The sequence below is a fragment of the Pelodiscus sinensis genome, chromosome 4 (assembly GCF_049634645.1).
Source record: "Pelodiscus sinensis isolate JC-2024 chromosome 4, ASM4963464v1, whole genome shotgun sequence".
Lineage (NCBI taxonomy): Eukaryota > Metazoa > Chordata > Testudines > Trionychidae > Pelodiscus > Pelodiscus sinensis.
In genome coordinates this window covers 109,570,302-109,588,898 of record NC_134714.1, presented here as the reverse complement: position 1 = coordinate 109,588,898, position 18,597 = coordinate 109,570,302, and the positions used below count along the sequence as shown (strand labels likewise).

The 18,597-nt window shown below is 41.3% G+C and overlaps 1 protein-coding gene across 5 annotated transcripts in view; it reads right to left on the bottom strand.

The window, feature by feature from the left end:
• The window catches only part of INSC (INSC spindle orientation adaptor protein), a 276,146-nt gene extending 260,816 nt beyond the window's left edge, over positions 1-15,330 (bottom strand). For 2 of the 5 annotated variants that reach the window (XM_075928026.1, XM_025186251.2), the window contains exon 1: positions 15,196-15,330. The gene's annotated coding sequence lies outside the window, so the exon portion shown is untranslated. Of the gene's footprint in view, positions 1-10,141; positions 10,330-15,195 lie in introns of those variants that run through there. The other 3 variants (XM_075928027.1, XM_014575141.3, XM_075928025.1) reach the window with 2 other exon arrangements.
• Between the last annotated feature and the right edge of the window lie 3,267 nt (positions 15,331-18,597).

The following is an 18,597-nucleotide window of genomic DNA, read 5'->3' as shown; positions in this document are numbered from 1 at the left end:
CCAGTTTTGTGAAGCTGCTCCATACAAAATCATTCATGCTCATTTTCACTTTTTTTTAAACAATATTTCTGTCTTAAGAGAAAGAAGCAACTCCTCACTGAAGCTAATGTCAGATTCTCAGAGACAGCAGCTTCAGTCCTGTTTGCAGCTCCTCCTGACTTCTTTCCACAGATGTCTGTGGTAGGCCTCTAGCATGTATACTTGAAAATCTTCAGAGCATAATATGGCAGATTTCTGTTTGACCTAGGGGAGATGTGCCCAGATATGTAGCCCAGGGCAGTCCCCGCTACCACAGGCTTCACCCCCCATCTTGCTTCCATGCTGCACCCCTTCCCTGTGGCTGGTGCCCAATTACAGGGCCTGGTGCAAGGCATCCAGACTCACTGCAATGGTGGGAGCCAGAGCGGCTGGGCAGCCTACTCCACCCTGTCCCACCAACCTCTCCCAGCCTGCAGCGCTCGGTTTCTTTGCAGCACCAGGAAGTAAAGTGCCCCAGGGCTGGGGCCCTCTGCTTCCCACTGCCACAGTGAAGTGAAGCACAGCCAGCCTGGAGAAGGTGGTGTAGCAGAACTGAGCAGGCTGCTCCAGCTGCAATGGCTGTGGTGAGTTAGGACAGCGGAAGGAGGAGAACAACCCTCATGCCAGCCTACACCAGGCCCCCATAATCCCCTTGTTCCTCCTGTCCATAGGACAGTTGATGTGGGCACCATGGGGACCCTCAAAGTGTAGGGCCTGGGCAGCCACCCTGAATCATCCTATGGACAGGCTGCAGATATGTGTACAAAAGCTACATGGATTGAACGCTGAATGCAGTGAACCAATCGCATTGAAGCTACTTCTCATAGTGGTTGGCAGAGGTTTGGAGATGAATAGTGTAGTTATATTGTGTGGGAAGTAATGACAGAGGCACTGAAATCACCACATTTATCTCCTTGTAGTCACTGCCTTTCTTCTATTGCATGAGCAAGATCTCTTGCAACAGAATGGTATGGGCCAGCTCCAAGACTGGCAGCTCCCTGATCAAGTAAGTTCTCTTAGCCAGTGGTTCTGAACCAGGAGTGTATGCATATCTCTGGGAGCACGTAGAGGTCTTCCGGGGGTAAATCAACACATATAGATATTTGCCTCATTTTACAACAGGCTATATAAAAAGCGCTAGCAAAGTTAGTTCAAACTAAAATTTCATGTAGACAATTATTTATTTCTACTGATTCATATATTATACACTAGGGCTACGTCTAGACTATATCCCTTTTTTGTAAAAGGGATGTAAATTAGATGTATCGCAATAGCTATTGAAGCGGGGATTTAAATCTCCCCTGCTTCATTAGCATAAAAATGGCTGCCACTTTTTTCCCCCGCACGGAGCTTTGTCGGAAAAAAGCGCCAGTGTAGACGCTGATCTTGCAGAAAATAAAGCCTTTTCCAAAAGATCCCTTATCCTTCTATGAAATAAGGAATAAGGGATCTTTCGGAAAAGGCTTTACTTTGAAGTAGGAATAAGAGCCTCTGGAAAAGGGCACTTTTTCCGGAGGATCGGGGCCAGTGTAGACGCTCTTTTCCGGCTTTTTTAAAAGCCGGAAAAAAGCGGCGGACATTTTTATTTAAATGCCGCGGGGGATATTTAAATCCCCCGCGGATTTCCCTACGACGACTGGTGAAATTTACATGCCCCTTCCGGAAAAGGGGCCAGTGTAGACGTAGCCATGGAGTACCAACATCTGTCTTTAACCCCACCTCTTTCCAGACACACATGCAAAGGCTAAGGATAATCTAGTCATCAGTCATTTTCCCTAAAGTTATATTTTCATTTGATTGCCTTATTTTTAAAAAAATGTGCCAGATCCTGAGCCTGTGTAAACCAGTACAAGCTCTACTAGAGCAGTGCCCATTTACATTACTTAAGGATTTGGCCTCTGAATATTTCTCCCATTTCTAATTAATTTCTTCTCTTTGTAGCATTTACTTCTTGCGTGTTTTGATGGCTGATTATTATTAGTATAATTTCACTGTGCAGAATCCTGAATGGTTTGGCAGGAATGAAATTATTACTAAGTATGGCACAATTTGAGCCAGGAACTTCAGGGTTCTGTAGATGCAAGAGTAAGTGGCATGTTATGTGAGAAATGCCTCTTTTGAGCCAAATTCTGTCTCCTTTAGAGCTCCATCTTCTGAAACACACTGGTGATGGGTATCTTGGAACTAAGTATGTTAATAGAACATTTTAAAAATCCTGAAAATCATCCGTTAAGCAATTTTTCCTATCACATACCTCAGTCACCTTTAAGAGATAAGAACAGAAAAATGTGCTTCTTATACCTGTTTCACTTTCTTCTCCTGTGTTTAACTTACTAGCTTTTACGTGAACAGAGGGGAAGTTCTGCTCATGCACATAACCAGATACAGCCCCGGTTGCCATATGTAACCATGGAAACCTACAAAGGAATGTCTTCAAACAGTCACAGAATGTGCAGTTAATCATTTCAAATGAGCTAGAATCTCAGTTCTGCTTCTGCTAATTTAAAAAATAAAACCATGGATTATACCAAAGAACAAGCATTTGTTTGGGATATTTTCCCCTCATTAGAATACTACATCTCTATTAGAACTTTTTTGAAATCACTGGTGGCAAGATTTCCTTTCCTTAAAATTATCCATTTCCAACCACAATTAACTTATTCCAAATACTTGAGAGTAAAGAGGTAATTCATTCCATGAAAGGCTGAAGTGCCCGATTACATAACTAAGATTTATGAAGGATATCTTTATGGCATTCTCATCAATAAAGATGTCAATAAGATCAAGGCATTTTGAAATAAGATAGGTGGGTTAGTGTAGCTTTGTGTAACCCCTGGAAACACAGAGCTAAGGTTGGAACAGCTATAGTAATGCAAAGTGTAGAACTTTGCATTACTATAGCTCATTCAGAAATCTCAGAGTTCTTTACAAACATGACTAAATTAGGCTTCATGACTTGTGTCACATAATTATCATTATCCCACATTACAGATGGGGAAAACATATGCATAGTTATTTACTTCCTGTCATAACAGTCACCAGCAGGGCAGAGAATAAGAACGACTCACTTTCAAACCACATCCAAATCCAACTTTTTGAGCTAGTTCACCAGACACTTTTTTTCATCATGACATCGTGATGCAAACAGGCCCAGCCCAAAAGGGCCTGTATTACAAAGATCAATCCCCAAAGCGTATAAAGAGGCTGAATTTGCAAAATGTTGTGGGCAAAACAAACTCATACATTTTCCAGATCCCACCATGCTAATATAAACCCCCACTAATTATACTTTTGAACAATATTATGGGTTTTGAAATATCCATGTTAAAGACAGTGAGAAACAAGCATGTTTAACCAAGGGCACAGTCTGGCTTTGTATGTTTATGAGGTAGTGTTACAGTAGAGAGAGACTTGCAAATAGCTGAGACAAGGCTGAAACCAGAGCAGTTCCACCCACTTCTAGCCAGATATCATAGAACCATAGAATATTAGTACTGGAAGGGATCTCGAGAGGTTATTAAGTCCAGTCCCCTGCCCTCATGGCAGGACCAGTCTAGAAATGTCTATCAGGGATGGTCTAGACATTAATCTAACCTACTCTTAAATATCTCCACAGATAATTCAATTAACTCATATAAATGAATCAGTTTGAATAAGATAAAAACTAGGGGCACCAACTCTCTTTTACGGATACAATCCAGCTAACATCAGTATCTAACCCAAGCTCCACAGGCTTCATTTACCTAGAGGCTACTCACAACTATAGGTTATAAATGCCTTTTATTCCAGAGGCCATGGAACACAGAATAAGGAAATAACACTGGGACCACATTATCTGTCACCCTGCAAAATGCAAAGTCAGTGAACTCCCCCAGAATGTCCACTCACTTCCCTCTCCTGCTCCATGGATTGCCCAGAACCATGGAGCGCTCTCTTGGGAACCCATGTAAACAGTGATGTTGTTCTTGAGGCACATGAGCTCCCCCTTCAATGAAGAAGGGTGTAATACACTTAGGCTGTGTCTAGACTGGCAAGTTTTTCCACACAAAAAAACTTGCCAGCTGTCTGCACTGGCGATTTGAATTTCTGCAAGAACACTGACGATCTCATGTAAGATTGTCAGTGTTTTTGCTGAAATACTGTGCTGCTCCCGTTCGGGCAAAAGCCCTCTTGCGCAAATCATTTGCGCAAGAGGGCCAGTGTAAACAGCACAGTACTGTTTTCTGCAAAAAAGCCTCGATCACAAAAATGGCGATCAGGGCTTTTTTGCGGAAAACCGCATCTAGATTGGCCACAGACGCTTTTCCGCAAGAAGTGCTTTTGCGGAAAAGCATCCTGCCAATCTAGACGTTCTTTTCTGAAAATGCTTTAACGGAAAAGTTTTCTGTTAAAAAGCATTTTCGGAAAATCATGCCAGTGTAGACATAGCCTTAGGCTTTGTCTACGCTGCTGGCTTTACCCAGCAGAGAGTATGCAAATGAAGAGCTGATTAGCATTTTTTCACACTTCATTTGCATAATCTAGTTCAGCCATTTTTGCGCAAGGGGTTTTTGCACAAAAACAAGCAGTGTAGGCATTTCCTTTTTGCACAAAAACCCCTTTTTGCGCAAGATCCTTATCCCTCCCTTATCCACACTGCTTGTTTTTGTTCAAAAACCCCTTGCGCAAAAACGGCTCAAATAGATTATGGAAATGAAGCGTGAAAAAATGCTAGTCAGCGCTTCATTTGCATACTCTCTGCTGGCAAAAGCTGGCGGTATAGACATAACCTTAGCGGAAACAGCCTACCAAAAGTTTTGCTGAATAAGTAACTCAGGAGTTGGACCTACATCATTACCACAAAACAGATTCTTTCTCTCTCCACAAAATAAATCAACGTTTACAAATACTGTAAATAGAGCATTATTCTACTATCATACAAGTGATTACAAGTACCTCTAAATGTAACCATTTCCTTACCACAAAAATGTATATTCTATACCTGATTATCTCTGGCCTTGACATGTATGTACTGTGGTGGAGAAAAAGATATAAAAGGAAGATGCCATTCCTGCGCAAGGGATAATCACATTATTGAACCTCAAGGGAAACAGACATTTTCCCTCCATGCCTGCCTGGTCAGCATGTGTTGGTTAAAGTGCCTGGGTGAGCCAGGCCCTTCCTAACATCCCCTTACACACTTTATAGAGCTGACGGGGCATGGATAGTACAATAGGGTGCATCATCCTTTTACTTAGCCCTGGTCTACACTAAAGAATTATTTCAAAATAACTCCCCTTATATCGAAATACTATTTCCAGATAAGGGGCTAGTTATTTCAAAATAATAACTCCAGCTTTCCATGAGGAATAAAGCTTATTTTGAAATAGTTATAGTTATTTCAAAATAGCAGTAATGTGGATGCTCCACTGCTGCTATATCGAAATAACTGCTCCCCGGAGTCATTCAAACTAATTACTACCCAGTGCTTCCTAGGGCTCTACATCAAGAGAGTATGTTCACATTAGGTGACCCTGCATTGGACTAATTTTGAGGAGTCCCTGTTTTGTGGACGCACTATTTTGAAATAGTTATTTCGGGATTTATTATTTTGAAATGATTTCCTAGTGTAGACATGCCCCTAGGGAGCTCTAGTTGAAACTTTATGTAATGGGTTCCGCCCAGGGTGCCATCTGTAACTGGGATAACAATGAGCTTCCTTAATCACCAGCCTTGGCTCCGCCTCACACTGTACTACTAGGACAAACTGCCAAGCCCTCCAGCCTCTGCTTTCATCAGCATACATACAAATAGGGACACGCCCAGTTGCAGTTACTTGCATGCTCTCTGACTAGGCTCTGCATGGGAAGGGTATAAATAGGGCTATTACCAGGTCCTCAAGCATATACCCCTCTCTGGAATATAAACCCAGAATTATACCATTTTATTCTGCGTAGGGATCTTTACAGCATAAGCTCATAAAATTCGACCTTCCCTCAACATGGGAAGGAATATGCAACAAACAGGCTTTTGCCTCTGAGATACAATTTCCATGTATTGATTTAAATAAAGCAAAAACAAGTTTATTAACTACAAAAGATAGATTTTAAGAGATTAGAAGGGATAACAAACATATCAAAGCAGATTACCTAGGGCACTTCTGCACAGCAGTTATTTCAAAACAACTCACATTATATTAACTAAGTAACCATCTACACAGCAAGCCTGTAATTTTGATGGCCTGCAGGACCATGGAAGAGTACCCCTTTTGGCTGATGTAGTTGGATGCCAATGGTTGGGGGCCCAGATGGTGATGTGGGTTCAGTCAATAGCCCCCCTGCAGTTAAGGAAGCCCATAGTGGCAAAGCCAGTGAATATGGTGTCCACATTGCCCAGGAGGTTGAGCCTGCAGAGCAAGATAGTATTGATGGCCCTCACCACTTGGAGAAGGAGACAAACAGAGAATCAGAGGATTGCCAGACACTTTGAGAGGTTCCCAACCCCAACCTCCTTTCCCCCACACACCAGGCTGAACCAGTGTTCCCTCTAAGCTGCGCCGCAGCACAGCTGCAGAGCTGAGTACTTGGGTGGGGCTAATTAATCACCAGTGAAGCTGTGCTGTCCTGCAGTTTAGCGGGAACACTGGGCCCAACCCCTACTTATCTCATCCTCTGTCAGGGCTTTGTGAAGGTGGGACTGGAAAACCAAAGGTTGTTACGCAAAGTAAGCTGTTACGGGACAAGAGGAAAGGTCCGCTCATGGATTGGTAACTGGTTAAAAGATAGGAAACAAAGGGTAGGTATCAGTAGGGCCAACAGACTTAACGGGCCCTTGGGAAAGATAGAGTGTGGCTCCAAACCCCAGAAAGGGGTGGGGCCTCCCGTGGAAAGAGCAAATTTATGATGCAGAGCCTTCCAAGACTCCATTCATTCTCAGGGTATTTCTAGACTGTACTCTAAAATTGAAATAAGATATGCAATTTGTGCTACGCAAATTGCATATCTTATTTCAATTTTATTTCAAAATAAGTTTTCTAAATTTGGCGCATCCATACTGTGCCAAATTTCAAAATGAAGCACTATTTTGAGACATTCCTTATGGAATGAGGTTTACAGGGATGCCAAAATATTATTTCGAAATAACGAATACATTCCTTGGACATGGGGTAGCTATTTCGGGATACCTCTGGTATCCCAAAATAGCCTTGAAGTCTAGATGTACTCTCAGTCTCAAGGGATGCACATTTTTCACTCTACTTACCTTGTAAATACTTAGGCCTGTAGATTATTTTTATAGAGTCAAATTTATAGAAAAGAATTTTCAATGACTAAACTTTCTATGAAATATTTATCAAGCCCATTATATATCCTGTTTTTCCACCAGATCTCTACCATATACCAACCATGGCATTTTTAGCATTTACGTGGGTGAATGAAAAGTAAAATTTCATGGCAGTGATTGTAAAAAAAAAAAAAAAAAAAAAAAAAAAAATCAAAGACTGAGCAAGCTGACCATTTGATTTTTCATTGAAATAAAATGAGCCAAAGGAGGTTCCAAACCAGTTACTTAATACTGTTTTCTGAACAGAGCACCTCATCCTCCAGTTTTATCTTGGGACAATTTTCTCATACAGCTTTACCTTACAGAATACTACTACTTATAAAAAGTCAGAAGGCAAGAAAGATATATAAAAAAGCAAATCAAACCTGGTGTTTCCCCTTTAGCAAAGTTTAGAATTCAAAGTAATGAGAACATATTTTAAATATGATGTAAAATCTACACCAAGCATAATGCCATGTAGTCTCCATTCAGTCCCGCTGAGCTCCATAAAAATGTAGCTTGGTTTCTTTTTGGCAAGCGCAACACAATTCTATTCCCCATATAAGATGTACAGAACTTTCAGTTTAGACTTTAAATATCAAAAATAAAATTAAATATAAAAAGGAGCAGACACGTGGCCTGATCCTGAAAAGACTTTGCAAGTGAGCAAATTCGCTCCCATGGATACCCCATTGATTCCAGTGGGACGTACCCATATTCATCCTTACTTATATTCATAAGTCTTTTATTAATAAGATTAGGCCCCAAAACTGCTTTTAAAAATATAAATGTTTTTAGAATGTCTATTGCAAAAAACTCTCAATTTTTCTTAGTATGTGTCTACACAGCACCCCAACTCAGAATAAGATATACAATTTGCACTACGCAAATTGCATATCTTATTTCAAGTCTATTTTGAAATAGCTTATTACATCTACACAGCACCAAATTTCAAAATAACATGTTATTTCAAGACATCCCTTAACCCATTATTACGAAAAATATTTTGAAATAATGGGTGTCTTGTGTAGATGGGAGGTAGCTATTTGGGAATACCTCCAGTATCCCAAAATGGTCATGCAGTGTAGACATACCCTTATTCTAGCACTTAATGACCTTGGTTCAAATTTGTGTATAGGTTGTACCTCCCTAAACTGGGACTCTCTGGTCTGGCAATGGACCACGTATGTCCCTGTATCACAGAGCCCAAGAAGAGGGAAGTCTGGCGGCAGGAGCAGGAGCACAGTGGGTTGATCAGGAGCACAGTGGGGGGGGCCAGCGACTCTGTCAGGAGCTCCGTGTTGGGTGGGTGCAGCGAGTTCTGTCCCCAGCAGCCAGAAAGTTTCAGCCTGGCCCCAACTGCAGAGCTCCCATCCTGGTCCTGTTCTGGCCTTAGCAGCTAGAGAGCTTCAGCCCCAGGGCCAGCCAGGGAGTTCTGACTCTGGACCCAACCACGGAGCTACCCTGTGGCCCTGACCCCAGCTGAAGAGCCCTGGCCACGGCTGAGGAGCTCTGGCTCTGGCTACAGAGCCAGGTGGCTGCAGAGCTCCAGCCCCGGTGACAGACAGGGCATTCCAGCTGTGGCGCTCCGGTCCTGGCAGCAACAGGGCCAGTGGCAGCTAGAGAGTCTCGGGGGCCAGGCTGGAGCCCTCTCATGGGGGCAGTGGGGCAGCACAGGCCAAGAGGGACCTCCCCTCATCCAGCAAATTCCCTCATTCAGGACTAAGTAGGTCCCAATGTGCCAGACCAGAGAGGTCCAACCGGTACTTCATTTAGCTAAAAAATGTAAATAACAAGACTGTTCTCATAAGTATCCATCCAACTCAGGAAGCTTTCAGTACTAAAACATTTCCCCACCCCATCTGGATTTGAACTACTTTAAACAAAAAAAATATAAAGAGATTACATTACTGTTTTTTTCAGTCAGTAAGTCTGTGGAAACTGCCACATATACAACTAAGGAAAAGTGTTTTTCCTAGCAATAGTTTTCCCTTTCCAATAGGAAATATTTGTATCAGTCTAAGAAAATTTTATAAAAATAAAAATAAGGACCAGATCCTCAGCTGATATTGACTTCAGAGACATGAAACTTTACAAAAGTTGAGGATGTGACTTAAAAAGGATTATAAACTGATGATATATACACACATGTTGAATAAGATACAAATATAGGAATACAAATCCTGTGTAGAGGAAATAGAAGAAATCTAATGGACTAATCAATTAGTAAATTTATACTCATATCTTATTAAAATTCTGGTGCTTAATGTAATGCATGTTACTTTGATAGAAAGAAATAATTAAATTAACTAAATTCTATTTTTAAATAGCATTATAGTGAACATACTAATTGCTATTAAACTCCCAGCGATAATTAATATAGTCCAGACAACTCAAAAGGCTATCAATAAATACTGGCATGGCACAATAACTGTTTATCTTAGTTTTCATGATGTGGATACCAAACAATACAAATTTCTGTTTGTTTCACTAAAATTGCCATTTATCTGTTTTGCTACATATAATCCCACAAATTTTATCATGATCCATACTATACAGCACAGATGAAAGGAATCTGATGTACTGTAACTAAAGTTTTCATAAGAAGTTTATGTACTGTATACTTGAACTCAGCTATGCATTAACTTTATTTTTCTAAACTGAAAGACTACACATTATGGTTAATAGGGCAAATACTATACACTGAAACAATTCTAAAATTACCAAGACAAACAGTAGAGTTTTATTTCCCTACTAAAACTGTACACAAAAGAGAAGTGCTATTTCAATCATTCAAATCAAAACCAAAAGAGTTAATACTCACCAATTTGAGATAGTGTATTCAGAAAATTGGTTGAACTACAGAAATGTTTGTGGCAGAAAAGAGAAGTTGCAGAAGAAGCAGACAAAAAAAACAAAACTGCAGCAAACACTAGTGTAAATCCGCTCTCTCTCTCTCTCTCTCTCTCTCTTTCCATTCATCTACTTGAATATTGCTAAAGACTAAGAGGAGGTTAAAAGTTTGCTTTCGGCAAAGACTACATCCTCTTGTCAGTCAAATGCTGCACAGCTACAGCTAGGCACCCATCCAAAAAGATGTGGAATTATTCTATTTTTGTCTCTCATTGCAGTGGAAACATTTTTACAGATTTGTGGTGAGGACTTAATTTTTATAGTGGTCAGCTAGTGGGGGAAATGTAATTAAAGACCCTGTGAAATTTAAGTCTGCCCAAAGAGGAGGAGATGAATAAATCCAGAGATAAATAATGACCCTACTACATAGAATTCTGACCTAGAAGTACCATAAACACTTTCACCCAAGCTAAGAATCCACATGTAATTTACCAAAAGAAAACTGTAAACATGTTTGAACAACAACAAGGTTCTCATGAGCAATGTGACTATGACAGACATTTTAATGAATGTGGTTCTGCATTTTAAAATCCATCCCAGTGCCCCAATTCCACAGTAGAATCTACTAGTTTGAACTACTATCCAGGTCTTTATCACATCCTTCTTTCTGCTTCTGTGACATCCTCAACATCGGTTAATTTCTTCTTTCCCATTATTTTGACCCTGTTCAACCCTTCTTTGAATTCAGTGACTTCCTCTTTCCACCACATGCAGGTCAAGCCGCTTACCTTCACTTTCACAGCTCTGCCTCTCCCTTTCTATGTTGTTCTCCTACTGAGTCTTCACCCTGCTTCACTAATAAGACTATTTTTATCTTCCTACAAGCTTCTTTACCCACAGCCATCTCTGTGCTGTCTTCTAGTCTACGTTCTAGGCATAGACAGCTATTCTTCAATTAGTTTGTAAGGCCACTGCCTTCTTTTTCATAACCTTGTCTGGAAATGAGTGGCAGGGAGGGATCTCGTGACGATTACCTGTTGTGTTCCCTCCCTCTCGGGCATCTGGTGTTGGCCACTGTTGGTGGACAGGATACTGGGCTAGATGGACCTTTGGTCTGACCCAGTATGGCCGTTCTCATGTTCTTTACCTTCTTTGAGATGCATATAAGAAATTAGCCACCTGATAACAGGTTAAAGAGCTCTCAACTAAAATTCATAAATATTTATATTCTTTACTGTCACTAAAAAAATGAATGTCTATCATCATCCTTGTATGCTATATATTGCTCTCTCTCTCCCCTCACCAGTTTCAGATCCTCAGACTGAATACTTTAGAGCAGCATCTTCTCATTAGGTATTTGTACATCACCCAGCGCTGCAAGTTTCCATCAATCAGGTAGGAACTTTTGCATATTGCCGCATTGCCAATATAATAACCCATATATTTCTTTAAGATTTAATTTATTTCTTTAAATTTCAGTTCTAATGAGATATGGATGTAGTTTAATGTCAGTGATGAGGGAAGATTTTCATATTTTAATATTGGGGAATAGAGAGAGGAATTCTGACAGAGAGTGTATTCACATGCACACATCTGAAAAGACTTAGGCTGTGTCTACACGACAAAGAAAAGTCGGAAAAAGATATGCAGTTGTGTATCTTTTTCTGCTTTTCTTCTGAAGAGGCTTTTCTGACATTTAGCCCATCTACACAAGGCCAAATGTCAGAAAAAACTCTTTTGGAATATCCCTTATGCCTCATAAAATGAGGTTTACAGGGATGCCGAAAAAACGCATCTACTTTTCAAAAAAAAAATTGGAAAAGCATACGCATTCCTTGGACACGGCAGAGCTTTTCCGGGATACCTCCAGTATCCCGAAAAGCTCTGTAGTCTAGATATATCCTTAGTCATGTATACTATCTTCAGAGCGGTGTCATCAAAGCACCAGCAGGGGGAATGATAGATGGACATCCATGTTTTGACTTTTCTGAAACATTCTAGGAATACTAATCTGTAGGTCCTCCTGGCTGGGTTGTGGTTTTACCTATTCTCATGTGTATTCTCCTTGTCCCAGAAATGAAAATTTACACACAGCTCCCATTCATGTAATTCCCATTCTCAGTAAAAATTGCACAGTGTGTCGCTGCTTAATAGTAGAGCGCTGTGTAGCAGGCCCCTTAATTGTTGCTGTCAGGATGCAGCTATGCCTCGGTTTCTTCACTGGTCAGTGGCTTCCTTTTAGATGACTAAAGACAAGACTATGCAGCACTTTAAAGACAAATAAGATGGTTTAGTAGGGGATGAGCTTTTGTGGGCCAGACCCACTTCCTCAGATCAACTTGTTCCTTCCTAAGTGGAGCACTTTGCATTTGTCTTTATTAAACTTTATCCTGCTTACCTCAGACCATTTCTCTATCAGCTCCTTGAGTATTCTAGGAAACATTTCATCAGGCCTTCGTCACTTGTAGTAATCTAACTTTTCTAAGTGATTTTTAACTTGTTCTTTTTTTATTTTATCTTCTAAACCTACCCCCTTCCCACTAGCATTCACTATGTTAGGCATTTCTTCATCAGACTTCTTGGTGAAGACTGAAACAAAGAAGTCATTAAGCATCTCTGCCTTTTCCATGTTTCCTATTACTGTTCCTTCCTCCTCATTGAGCAATGGGCCTACTGTGTCCTTGGTCTTCCTCGTGCTTCTAATATATTTATAGAATGTCTTCTTGTTTCCCTTTATGCCTGTAACTAGTTTGAGCTCTTTTTTTTCCCCTTGCCTTTCCACAAGGGTCATCTAGTCTATCTCCTGGCCAAGATACAGGTGGGGTTGTATCTAAACCATTCAAAACAGATGGCCTCTTTAGCTTCTACGACCTCCCTAGGTAGTCTGGTCCATTGTCTTTGTTATCACAGTTACATTTTTTCCCCTGAGATTTAATCTAAATCTTCTATGATGTAATTTGCACCTATTGTCTTTTGATCTGCCCTCTGTGGCAAGAGAGAACAACATTTCTCCATCATTTTTATAGCAGCCTTTCAAGCATTTGAAGACTGCTATCACATCCCTCCTTAATCCTCTCTTTTCCAAACTAAACATACTGAAGCTCCTTCAGTCTTTGCTCATATGGCTGACATTCCATTCCTTTGATCATCTTGATTCATCAAGTCCAGCTTCAGACTTAACTGCTTCATTCTTCCCTCTCCCCGTCCATTGCTATTTACTATATTGCTTGCAAGGCCTTCTCTTAGGCCTCTCCATCCTCCTCCTCTCCTTTTGTCTCAGTTGGGAGTACTGCCTCTGGGCCTTCCTCCTATACTTCAGTCACTGAGAGAGCTCTGTCGGCAAGCTGCTGCTCTCTCCCACACTGGGAAATAGCTGCGCCTTGTATCCCACTTCCCAGTAGGCCTTTCCACTCACTGCTACATTCCCATCAGCCTCTTTGGGAATTACAACCCACAGAATGGGTCAGTCCTCAGGCACAGACAGTAACAGCAGTGTTTGGCTTTGGACACATCTGTACTGTGCAGTACACCCTGTTATAGGACACCAGCATATATACCTGCATCAGGAAAAATGTTATTTTCTTCATGTTTGCCAGATTCTGAAGCCAGTTTTCAAAAGTGATGTAGGATGAATAGCAGAATATGGAATACTATGACAGATATTGTTGTAAATGACACTCTGTCCATTTAAAAATTAACAGTTTTACCTCACTCACACCCATCACCTGATTGACTCTGGAAGAATATGCACTTGGCCATGGTCAGCTGGAAGACCAGTCAGTACTATTTCCAAAGTATTCAAAGAAACAGAGAGAGCAACATAGAGAACCAAATTTGAATCACTGCACTCTGCCAAAAGTGAATGATTACCTAGTCTTCCAACTGCTGTTACTACAGGTTGGACCTCCCTTAGCAACCTTGGGACTGGACAGGTCCATAATGAGGGAATTTAGATTGGGGAGGTCAATTCTGGCCCCTTGCTGCCAGTCTCCACACTGCCCAGGGTGGAGCGTCAGACTCCCAGCCACCAGCCCCAGCCGCTGGCCCTGGCAACACCTCCAGCTCTGGCCCCAGCTGCTGGGCCCAGCCACACTCTCAGTACCGGCACCAACCGTGGCTACCAGCCTTGGCAACACTCCCAGTCCTGAATGTGCTCCCAACCCCGATTATACTCCAGGCCCCAGCCACCAACCTGGCTCTGCTCCCAGCTACCAGCCACTCTGCCACCAGACTCCTGGCCGGCCCCTGCTCCCAGCTTCTGGGGCTCTCTGTTACACCCTAAAAGCAATGACTCTAATAGAATGTGGCATACAAGAAAATTCCCATCTAGGACCTAATTTGGAAAATTCCATGTCTGCTTCCCAATTTTAATGAAGGCAGTGAGCTCAGAAATTTTAAGAAAGTTAGTAAAGCCATGTGTAGCACTCAGGATTTGTCCCCAGGTAACTATTCAGTCTCTTTTATTCCCCTCACAACTACACACAAACAAATGATAGACAACAGTTACCTTAAATGCCAAATGTTAATTTTATATCACTATAGATATAATCTGACATCATCTGTAGAAATGCGCTTCTGCATGTTTATCAAGTAAGGAAGGGAGCGAGAGGCGTAACTGTATTTAAAAAATACATTTGTTTTTGTTCCTTTTAAAACAACTAAATGATACCATATGTGGAAATTACATGTTTCCAACATTAAATGCATTTAGACAGACACACCCAATACTGTTTTTTTAAAGCAGTTTAGTCTCAAGGAAATAAGTCCTACATATAATTAGACAAGTCAATATACATTGAACAATATTCTTTTTTTTTTTCTAACTTACCAACCTTCTCTTAGTACTAAACCATATCTTTGCAGACCATTAATCTAGTAAATTACAGGTTTTGGTTAAAACCAACTCATTTTTGTTTCCCAGATATTTAAGGTCTTCAGTCTCTTCCTTACAAAGATTTCTTGCAGTAGAAGTCACATATCATTTCAGTTCTTAAAGTTTCCCCATTTTTAGCTCTATTTACTCACGATTTATCTCTCCTTTGCACATAGAATGGGATCATTCACTCAAAATACGCTTTCTTCAATTAAGTTAGTCAGAACAGAACAAAAACCAGCGCAATGCCTTTCACAGCCACATGGCTTTCACGTCACTGTCTTCATCCTCTCTCTGAGCTACCAGCTCTGTGATCTCTCTTCTTCTGCCTGCATCACACTACAGCTCACAATCAGCAAATCATTTAAAGAAATAGTAACTTCCCTGGAGGGCTGAGCTACACTCTCAGTTTCTCAGGTTCAAATTCATTGAAACCAGCAGTGTAAATGTTATGGTTTTAATAAAGTTACACTTTTACAAATTAATAAAGCATATTCATATTAACTTCTTTATCTTCTAATGGTTTTTATTTACCTAGTTATAACTCCAAGGTTTGACATTAGCACGCGCTAGGTTTCTGGTTACATGGATGTTGAAATGACCCTGGTCGCATATTTGGTCATTGTCTAAGGTAGTGGAATGTGGCTACAAAGACAAAAGGTTTTGGAAGATAGAGCTCTGAACTTCCGGGTGAAGCTGTACCTACCTGATGCTTACAGCAGGTTCTCGTTGTTATGTAATAATTAGAAAAGGCTAACAGACATTTAATTAAATAAAAGCTCTGTCTTAAAAAGGAAAAAAAAACAATTGCTGCAAAGGAACTTGGAATAAGTTCCATACATTTGTGTTGTTTGACTCTTCTCCTTCTGATCTAGGCAGGAGACTGAAAGTCTAGATGCACCTAGAAATGAAAAAAGAATTCAGAAAAAATATTTAAATTTACTGACACTTCAGAAAAACTTTGGCTGAAAGCTTTTGGACAAATTTTATTCATATTTTATTTTATCTGATTTGCTCAACCCTGCTTTACAAGCATCAGAGCTATTCCACCTGCTAAACATTTTCAACAATGTTGGTGGGAACAATTTTTTTAAAACATACTTTTTGAAGAATTAAAATTGGCCTGAATAAGAATTAACAATTGTTGGAACAAGCTATAAAATAAAAGCATGGAAATGATATTAAAATACAAAGCAGATTTCTATAGCTGAGCTTTCCTTGGAGGCGGAGGCTCGCGCTCTCTCTCTCGAATTCTTTCTGGTAAAAAGAGTGCATTGTAGCAGCTACTGTGACATACATTCACTTCAGCTTCTTTCAGACAAAGATGATGCCTCAGAGCCTTTCCCATCAATCAAGATTTTTGCCAGTCTGCAAATGTTCTATAGGTTTTAAAGGTTCCAAGGTCCTTCCTGCTTTAAAGATAAAGGAATTCTTCACTCCTCAAACACTGCAATGACTCTGAGGATATTAGAAATGAGTGATTGTGAGGAGGTGTAATTATGGCTTCATGTGAATGGGACCATTCAGAGAGTTTCCACTAAGGCAGGGGTGTCCAAACTTTTTTCAAAGAGGGCCAGATTTGAAGAAGTGAACATGCGTGAGGGCCGTCCCCGCACCCTCAGCCCCAAGGCGGAGGGCCCGCGGGGTCGGAGGCAGGCGGAGAGCGCAGGACACGGCGGCCCGGGGGCAGGGCGAACCCGCAGCCGAGCGGGGGAGCGGGGCTGCGGACGTGCCCTACAGGGCAGGCTCTAGGACTGCGGAGGCCATGGGCGGCGGCAGCGTGGCCGGAAGCGGCCGCTGGGCGCGCCAGTTCAAAAGAGCGCCGGGGAGCCAGGAGAGGGGGAGGAAGCGGGGGCCGTATTAAACCAGAACACGGGCCGCAATTGGCCCGCGGGCCGGACTTTGGACATGCCTGCACTAAGGGAATGTCTACACTACCTGGGTATTTCAAAATAAGTTATTTTGGAAAAATAACTCCCGAAATAACTATTTCAAAATAGCACATCCACACTACAGGGGAGCCTCGAAATTAGTCTAAGGCAGGCTCCCCTAATGTGGACATGCTACCTCAGTTTGGAGGCCCAGGAGGGCCTGGGGAGGACTTATTTCGAAATAGCAGCAGTGGAGCGTCCATACCACCACTATTTTGAAATAGCTACTTTAAAATAAGCATTAATCATCATGAAATGCAGGTTTATTTTGAAATAAAAAGTCCATTATTTCAAAATAATTTTAAAATAACAGGCTTGCTGTGTGGGCGCTCACCTTGTTATTTCAAAATAGACATGCCCTATGTGATCATTTCACAGTAGCTATAGGCCCTTAGAGGTCTAGCATATCATTAACAAATACTCAAGACCTCAAACTGGTCTAATACCTGTTTGGGTAATGATATTGCCATTATCACATTAATTAGTATTTATTATTATTAAATAGCATCCCAAGTATATTCCCCCATTCTCCCACTGAGTCTCACTATAATATAAAATAAGATCATAGAATACTAGGACTGGAAGGGACCTCGAGAGGTCATCGAGTCCAGTCCCCTGCCCTCATGGCAGGACCAAATACTGTCTAGACCATCCCTGATAGACATTTATCTAACCTACTCTTAAATATCTCCACAGATGAAGATTCCACAACCTCCCTGGGCAATTTATTCCAGTGTTTGACCACCCTGACAGTTAGGAACTTTTTCCTAATGTCCAACCTAAACCTCCCTTGCTGCAGTTTAAGCCCATTGCTTCTTGTTCTATCCTCAGAGGCCAAGATGAACAAGTTTTCTCCCTCTCCTCCTTATGACACCCTTTTATATACTTGAAGACTGCTATCTTGTCCCCCCGCAATCTTCTCTTTTCTAAACTAAACAAACCCAGTTCCTTCAGCCTTCCCTCATAGGTCATGTTTTCTAGACCTTTAATCATTCTTGTTGCTCTTCTATGGACCCTCTCCAATTTTTCCACATCTTTCTTGAAATGCGGTGCCCAGAATTGGACACAATACTTCAACTGAGGCCTAACCAGCACAGAGTAGAGCGGAAGAATGACTTCTCGTGTCTTGCTCACAACACACCTGTTAATACATCCCAGAATCATGTTTGCTTTCTTTGCAACAGAATCACACTGCTGACTCATATTTAACTTGTGGTCCACTATAACCCTTAGATCCCTTTCTGCCGTACTCCTTTCCAGACCGTCGCTTCCCATTCTGTATGTGTGAAACTGATTGTTCCTTCCTAAGTGGAGCACTTTGCATTTGTCTTTATTAAACTTCATCCTATTTATCTCAGATCATTTCTCCAATTTGTCCAAGTCATTTTGAATTATGACCCTATCCTCCAGATTAGTCGCAATCCCTCCCAGCTTAGTATCATCTGCAAACTTAATAAGCGTACTTTCTATACCAATATCTAAATCGTTGATGAAGATATTGAACAGAGCCGGTCCCAAAACAGACCCCTGCGGAACCCCACTTGTTATGCCTTTCCAGCAGGATTGTGAATCATTAATAACTACTCTCTGAGTACGGTTATCCAGCCAGTTATGTACCCACCT